The 8,218-nt window shown below is 35.1% G+C and overlaps 1 long non-coding RNA gene across 1 annotated transcript; it reads right to left on the bottom strand.

Annotated features, from left to right (window-relative positions):
• Window positions 1-5,977: 5,977 nt before the first annotated feature.
• LOC149149889 (uncharacterized) lies at window positions 5,978-7,716 on the bottom strand. Its single transcript, XR_016263772.1, has 2 exons — window positions 7,137-7,716; window positions 5,978-6,323 (listed from the first exon to the last, which is right to left on the bottom strand). It is a non-coding gene; the product is annotated as an uncharacterized LOC149149889 (long non-coding RNA).
• Between the last annotated feature and the right edge of the window lie 502 nt (window positions 7,717-8,218).

Genomic DNA, 8,218 nt, shown 5'->3' with positions numbered 1-8,218 from the left:
ATTCTGATTGGGCGGGCGACAGTATTGATCGCAAGTCCACCTCCAGATATTCACTTAGTTTAGGGTCTGGCCCTATCTGTTGGTCGAGCAAGAAGCAGGCTGTTATTGCTCTCTCTTCAGTCGAGGCCGAGTACAGAGGAGTAGTCAACATCACCATTCAAGCTCTGTGGCTACAACACTTCCTCACTAAGTTGGGCATCCAATTCCACCAGCCCATTGTCATCTGGTGTGACAACCAGAGCACTCTCAAATTTTGCTGGGATCTAGTACAGCGGCAACGGACGAAGCACATAGAGATCCATATGCACTACATCAGAGACTTAGTACATGATCGGGTCATTGGTTTGCAGCTTTGTCCTTCAACAGAACAAACTGCAGACATCTTCACCAAGACATTCACTGAGCAAAAGTTTCGCTCTCTGCGCGATCGTCTTGGAGTGAAGGACACAGTTGCTTAGCAACTGTCTTTTCTTTTGATTACATTGTATTTTGAGGGAGGGGTTTTCCCTCTTTCCTCAATTTTAGTACAAGTTGCATTGTATTTTGGGTGACCTTTGGCCTTAGTTGTCAGGGCCCATTTTCTATTTTTCCCCATAGTGGTGTTCACAGGGGGTGTTGGAAGTACTACACACCTACAAGCGGACACTTAGTTAAAGCATGGGACTACATGCAAGATTCCTTCTGCATGATTTACTCCCTGATTTTCTCCTTCTTTAACTCCGCAACTAGTTAGTTCTTCTGCATGATTTACTCCCTGATTTGCTCCTTCTTTAACTCCGCAACTGGTTAGTTCTTCTGCATGATTTACTCCCTGATTTGCTCCTTCTTTCACTCTGCAACTAGCTAATTTTCTCCGGAACTTGTTGTAGGTGTTGAGTCCTCTCATTGATCACCACTATGGTGCATTACCTTGGGATCTTCACCTAGTAATGCTATATCATGAGCATTGTAACCTATTTTCTAATGAATCATTATTTTGTTCTTTCGATTTTCTTTTAGTGTTTTTGTTCTGCAACGTTGTGTGTTCAACCTTTACTAGCTAGATTCATCTGTGACGGTTTTCTAACACATTTACAAAGTTATCTAAGCTGAATATGTATTGAATATTCTAATCTATGGGTGCATACTCATACCCTCTTCTCTAGACATATTATCTGGAGGCTTCTCATACCCTCTTCTTTGGTTTTGTTATCTTTGATGTACCTATATTTCATAACCCCAACCCCCATATTTAGTCCATCTTTAGAGAGAGCATCGGCCACCATATTTAGTGGCACGGAAATTAAATATATTGTAGAGTGATACCTTAAAAAGAGGGTTGTCAAACAATGCATTGATGATTATTATTTTCTTGATGATTGTTGTAATAGTTTAATGGTTATTGTTTTCTTGATGATTGTTGTAATGGTATAATGGCTTAAAATCCGAGAAAAACACTCTTAACTAAAAAGAGAGTGGTCAAACAATGCATTGATGATAATTGTTGTAATAGTTTGATAATTATTGTTTTCTAGATGATTGTTGTAATGGCTTAAAATCCAAAAAAAGCACTTCTAACTATTTCTTTAAGAATCTATTGGTTTTTTAATGATTGTTCTAATGGCTTAAGATGTGAGAAAAGCACTCTTAATTTGGTAAGAACAAACTTACTCTTTCTTTAAAATCAATTTCTTTCCTTCTTTAAAATCAATTTTTTGCCTAATTTGATAAGAGTGAGCTCACTCTTTCCTTGAGAAAGAATTTGTTTTTTTCTTTTATATATATTAAGATCTGACTCTTTCCTTAACAAAGAATTTTGTTTGTTCATATATATATAGCTTAAGATCTGAATTTATATATATTTTCTACCTCCAAATTTGGTAACAACAAACTCAGTGTTCCTTCAGAACCAATTTCTTTTGTTCATATATATGCATATCACTCAGGCCTGGAAAACCGATTTCGAAAATAACATAATAATAGCTTTCATGCGGCCAACAATCCTGGAATGGAATAAACTGCCTCAAAGTCCAGTATGGATCGATCCTACGATACAGCCGGCTTTATCATAAAAAAAGCACAATCTTAGACATATATACACTGCCAGGTTGATATAATCGCTTCTCATAAAAATAGCACAATCATAGACATATATACACTGCCAGGTTGATATAGTCATTTAAATAGCACAAGCAGTCAAAAAAAAATGAAAAGACTTGATATAAGCACTTAAAAATAGAACAAACGATTAATATAATAATTTTATATTATTAAAATAGCACAATCAGTAAAGTTAAAAATAAGCATTATAATGGTGAAAAGGAGCAAAGTAGTCACCAGGTGGGATTTCATAGGAGCAAAGTAAGTAAAGCCGGCAATCAATAGGTGGGATTTGATATAATCATTAAAATAGCACAACCAGTTAAATATAGACATTAAAATAGTGAAAAAGACCAACCGAAGTAAAGCTAGGTTATGTGGAACTATGGTTGGAAATAGTCATTCATTAAATTTGACAGTTTTCGACCAGTTTCCACAATTTCAACTAAAAAATAGATGGTTTTGTAAAATTTCATGAAAAACAATTAATTTGCCCCTAATATTCCATCCCTATTTGAGACAGGGACAGAGACAGGGACAGGGACTTAAAGCCAGCAATCAATACCGACGAGAAAATAATATCATCGAGATAAATCTCCGGGGAGGTATTATATTAAATGGTGAACCATGACAATCAGGAGATCAGCGTAAATCACAATGGTGAATGTGCGTACATGTGATTATAAATTGGCCATTATAAATTATATTAATTTAAACCAAAAAAAATATAAGTTATATATAAACTGGTCATTTCAAGACAATATAGAAATTAGAAATTATGTGATTAATCATATTTTTGTTTATTGTTTATCATTTTTGGATTAGAACTATCTATTGTAGTTCATCCTTGATTGTGGTTCATCATCAGGCAGAGATTATTTCAAGACAATATAGAAATTAGAAATTATGTGATTAATCATATTTTTGTTTATTGTTTATCATTTTTGGATTAGAACTATCTATTGTAGTTTATTTATTGTAGTTCATCCTTGATTGTGGTTCATCATCAGGCAGAGATTATTTAAATATATTTTGGATTAATATTCAAAATTATTTATTGTAGTTCATTTTTTTATTGTTGTTCATCCTTGATTGTGGTTCATCTTCCCGTAGAAGTTATCTAAATATATTTTGAATTAATCGTCAAAATTTCAAACCATTTATTGTGATTCATTCTCTGGACAAAAATTATCTAAATATATTTTGGATTAATTGTCATTTTCAAACTATTTATTGTAATTATATTTTGGATTAATGTCAAAATTTCAAACCATTTATTGGGATTATATTTTGGATTAATCATCAAAATTTCAAACCATTTATATCGTCAAAATTTCAAACCATTTATTGTGATTCATCCTCCATCTATTGTGATTCATGATTCCTCCCTATATTGTGATTCATATTCATCCTCCACACAAATCAATAAACATTTCTTAAAATTATATTAATCTACATCCACAAACAAGCTTAACATAAAACAAATGTAATGTAAATTCCAACGAGCTTAACATAAAGTAAATGTTTATGTTTTGTTAATGTAATTTATCCGCCAACCAACTTAACATAATAAAGAGAGAGGGAAAGCAAATGTTATGTTTTGTTAATGGTAGGATTCATCCACCAACCAACTTAACCTAACAAGCTTAACATAAAATAAATGTTTATGTAAATATTTATGTATTATTAATGTTAAGATTTATCCACCAACCAACTTAACCTAATAGAGAGGGGAAGCAAATGTTATGTTTTGTTAATGGTAGGATTTATCCACCAACCAACTTAACATAATAAAGAGAGGGGAAGCAAATATTAGGATTTATCCTGAACATTAAATAAAGTAAAGTTTTATGTTTTTGTTAATGGTAGGATTAAAGGTTTATGTTTGGTTAATGGTCGGATTTGTCCACCAACCAACTTAAAATAATAAAGAGAGAGGGGAAGCCCATGTTAGGATTTATCCTGAACATTAAATAAAGTAAAGGTTTAGGTTTATGAAGGTTTAGGTTTATGTTTTGTTAATGATAGGATTTATCCACCAACCAACTTAACATGACATAATAAAGAGAGAGGGTAACATTTACATAATAAAGAGAGAGGGTAAGCAAATGTTAGGATTTATCCTGAACATTCAATCGGTAGGAATTAGATATCAAATGTTAGAAGTCAAGGGTCTACATAAGAACGAATGCCAAATCTGGATAATCTCTTAGGGACTCTCAAGAATAACCATCAGATCATCAATCGGTAGGACTTGGGATAAGAACGAATGGAAAATCTTGATAATCTCTTAGCTAAAAGTGTTTGGCTGAAGTTTTATGTGGTTTTCCTCTGCTTATAGTCCCATGCATTCAAAATGTGACGTGTATTCTGTTGGTTTGATGTTAAGTTTTACTGGCAACAATTATATTATGCTTGTTGGCAGATTGTTCCAATTATATTATTCTTGTTGGCAGTTTGCTCCAGCAAAGTCGTTTGCACAGGATGCACGATTCTCTTTCATAGTTTTGAGAATTTATTGTGCATAAACAATTGCGAGTTTTGTAATCTGCTGCAGGTTATTGTTGAAGAGGTCTACTCTGTTTTGTTATATCAGCTAGTCTCGGGGTTCATCCAGCTAAGAACGAATGGAAAATCTTGATAATCTCTTCGGAGGCCAAGAAGAACCATCAGAACATCAATCGGTAGAACTTAGAATATCAAATGCTGGAAGTCAAAGACTCCGGACTTAGAATATCAAATGTTGGAAGTCAAAGACTCCGTACTTAGAATATCAAATGCTGGAAGTCAAAGACTTCGGATATCACATGTTCGAAGTCAATCAATCAGTAGAACTTGGATATACATGTTGGAAGTCGAGGGTTTAAGGTTAGATAAAAACGAATGGAGACTTCAATCAGTAGGATTTGTATATCAAAGGTTGGAGATAAGAACGAATGGCAATCTTTGATAATCTCATGGGAGGTTGGGAGACAAAGAATAACCATCAGAACATAAAATAGAATAATGTCATGTCAAGGCTCTAGATATGAGGGAATGGAATGGCAATCATGATAATCCCATGGGAGGCCAAGAATAACCCTTGGAACAAAACATTTGGATATCAAAGGTTGGAGATAAGAACGAATGGCAATCTTTGATAATCTCATGGGAGGTTGGGAGACAGAATAACCATCAGAACATAAAATAGAATAATGTCATGTCAAGGCTCTAGATATGAGGGAATGGGATGGCAATCATCATAATCCCATGGGAGGCCAAGAATAACCCTTGGAACAAAACATAAAATAATGCCATTTGAATAAAATTTCGTCGCATAATTTCAATGTGTAAGTGCGACGCTTTGATGAGATAGCATAAAAAAAGCGAAGTGTATAAAGTAAGCGGTCCTAACATTTTAATGTCCCCATATATCGCAGTTTATGAGAATGTGTAACGCACTCATAATCGACATAGTTGTTTTGATATCTCCCACGTCCGAAGGTGGATCTATGATCTTTCTGATTATCAACTGCTTTCGTTTCATTGCATATATTCTGGCAGTAACTGATACAGAACGCTCTAGAAATTCCAGAACATATAAAAAATTCTCATAGGGTACTTTTGCTTGTTTGAAGATTTAAAATTTTAAATGCTCAATCCCACACGCATCGGCAAAGAAATTGATAAACCTCAAACTCAAAACAAAGTTCCAAACCTTTGGTATAATCCTAGCGTACATATATTCATTGTTGTGCGAAGATCTTTCTGAATCTGACAAAGTTGTAGTTAGATAAAATTCATTGCACTGAATACAATACCTCTTCTTAGCTTGAAGATGGGCCCTTAGCTAGAGATTTCTCTGTAGGCACATTTGCTCGACGGCCAGATCTCAGAACCTATATTCTCGAGTTTCTACTGTGAGACTGCGACCTAAAGATTCCTAGCTTGCTTTTGAGGTTCGGTTGCTACCTTAAGATTCCCAGCTTGTTTTTGAAGTTGGGTTACTGCTTCTGTGCAGGACGGCTCTCCTCGCGGACCACCAAGACACAAAATCTTTAATCAAAACCCCAAATTCATGAAGATTACTTGTAATTTATAAGCTCACCGGAGACCGAGAGAAGGGAATTCTACGAAGAATCAACAGTCGCATGCGCCTCGGGAAAGGAGATTGACGCACTGCTTGCGCGAAACCTCTGGTCAAAATTATCATATATTCCTCCAACAAACGTGCGAGTACTCCAAGTAGGATCATTTTCTGGGATCTATGAAAAATCAAGCAAGAAAATTATGAAGCGGTATGAGCATTACGCCATGCAATTTCAACTTTCATGTAAAAAACTAAAAAAAAAAACGGCAAGGCTTACGAAACGATTGAAATTTCAGGAAAAACTGCTGAATTTAACTTCATTTTTTAATTTTAAAATGAAAAACACAAAAACACTTTGGCCATAGACACTGCAAATACGCGAGGATTATTAAACTACTGAAATATCTTGGATTCATGCTTGGTTTCCACTTTGATTTCAAAAAAGCGAAAAATACTAAACGAACGAAATATCTGGGAAATACTAATCCTAAAAAGATTCAACAACATTTTCCAACCTTTTTAAAGATCTAATGACTTCAGGGTTTCAATAACATAAACTATTCAAAATCCAGCAGAACTTTTTGGGCATAAGGCAATTGTTTCACAAAATAAAGAATAAAAAGTTGAAAATAAAGATTCAGCAAAGGCATGGAACATCGGAAACCCCTGGCCTAAGATTTACAAGATTCCGACAGCGTAGACAGACAAAGCACCGTTCCGCAAGGCGCAATATCCTTTAAATATCGCTAAATTCAAAGAAAATAAAATGAAAAATTCGTAATACAACTCGCACTATTTGGCTACAGCCAAAGATAAACAGCGCCTGAGTCATCCGTGCAGACTCTTGCGGATAGAACAGCCAAACATGACAAAACTATGAAGAAAACTGCAGCTTCACCGACGTTTAATAATCCGCCACAAATTGTCGCAAGAAAGAAAGAAAAATCAAACGAAGCCTCCAATTTCAAAGAAAGAGACCAAAGCTTACGGAATGCACAAAGAAATACTATTCGACAGGCTGAAACGGCTGAATAAGATTAGGTTTCTTCTTCATTTAAACCCTTTCTTTGCAGCATTGGAAATTCTGGAAGCCTCACTGAGCGAAATGTTAATAATATAAAATATATTACGGTTCCGGGGGCCGAGCCACCGTTTGCCGACAAAACTATGTACTAATTAACGAGCCACCTTTGACGACAAAACTATGTACTAATTAATTATTTAAACTTTTATAATCACATCACACGTCTCACGGGATTTCTCGCGAAACGGAACGATTTGTTGCAGATTGACTGGAAGTCTGCTGCGGTTTCTTATGATTTGCCTCCGCTGGTATCAGGCGACCGACACAGCGAAACAGAACGATTTGGTGCAGATTGAGTGGAAGTCTGGTGCGGTTTCTTATAATTTGCCTTCGCTGTTGTCAGGCGACCGACACAGTATACGTTGACGTGTCATCTTAGCCCCTGGTTTTGTCTCGCCGCCTTTTCGACGACTCTATTGTGGGAGACGCAATGGGACCCGGACGACTCACAGGCATACAGATAATTTATTGTCACTTTTGACAGTGAGACTTGAAATTATGGCCGAGTGCGTTGTATCGAACGCGGCGGATAAGGGGATGAGATGATGATAAAGATATTTCTATTAATATTTTATTTATACTAAAATTGTAAGTGTCAGATAAAGATAAAGATAAAGGTATAGTGAATATTATTTTTTTAATAGGTAAATATTGTTTAAAAATATGAGGTATAAAATATACGATGATGATGGTGGTTAAAGTGGAACCAAATTTTGGTTTATTGGATCTAAAGAAACAAATTATTTAGTTGGATTTAAGATTTTATTTTTATGTTCAAAAAGCTTGGAGAGAAGCCTCCGGATCTCACTATAATTTTGACATCATAAAAGGCTAGGAAAGTCAATGTTGCAACAAAGATTATGAAATGGAGATCTAATGTGGTTGTATGATGAGCACTCTAAGAGGAAGTGATTTTCATTCTAGATGTTCATATTCTCACAAAGATGGCAGATCCTTTCCATCCATGGTGTTTTAGGAACTGCCCA

This window comes from Pinus tabuliformis, chromosome 9 (assembly GCF_031772625.1).
Source record: "Pinus tabuliformis cultivar Carrire ecotype Pingquan chromosome 9, CPIR1, whole genome shotgun sequence".
Classification (NCBI taxonomy): Eukaryota; Viridiplantae; Streptophyta; class Pinopsida; order Pinales; family Pinaceae; genus Pinus; species Pinus tabuliformis.
This window is presented reverse-complemented; position numbering and strand designations above follow the sequence as displayed.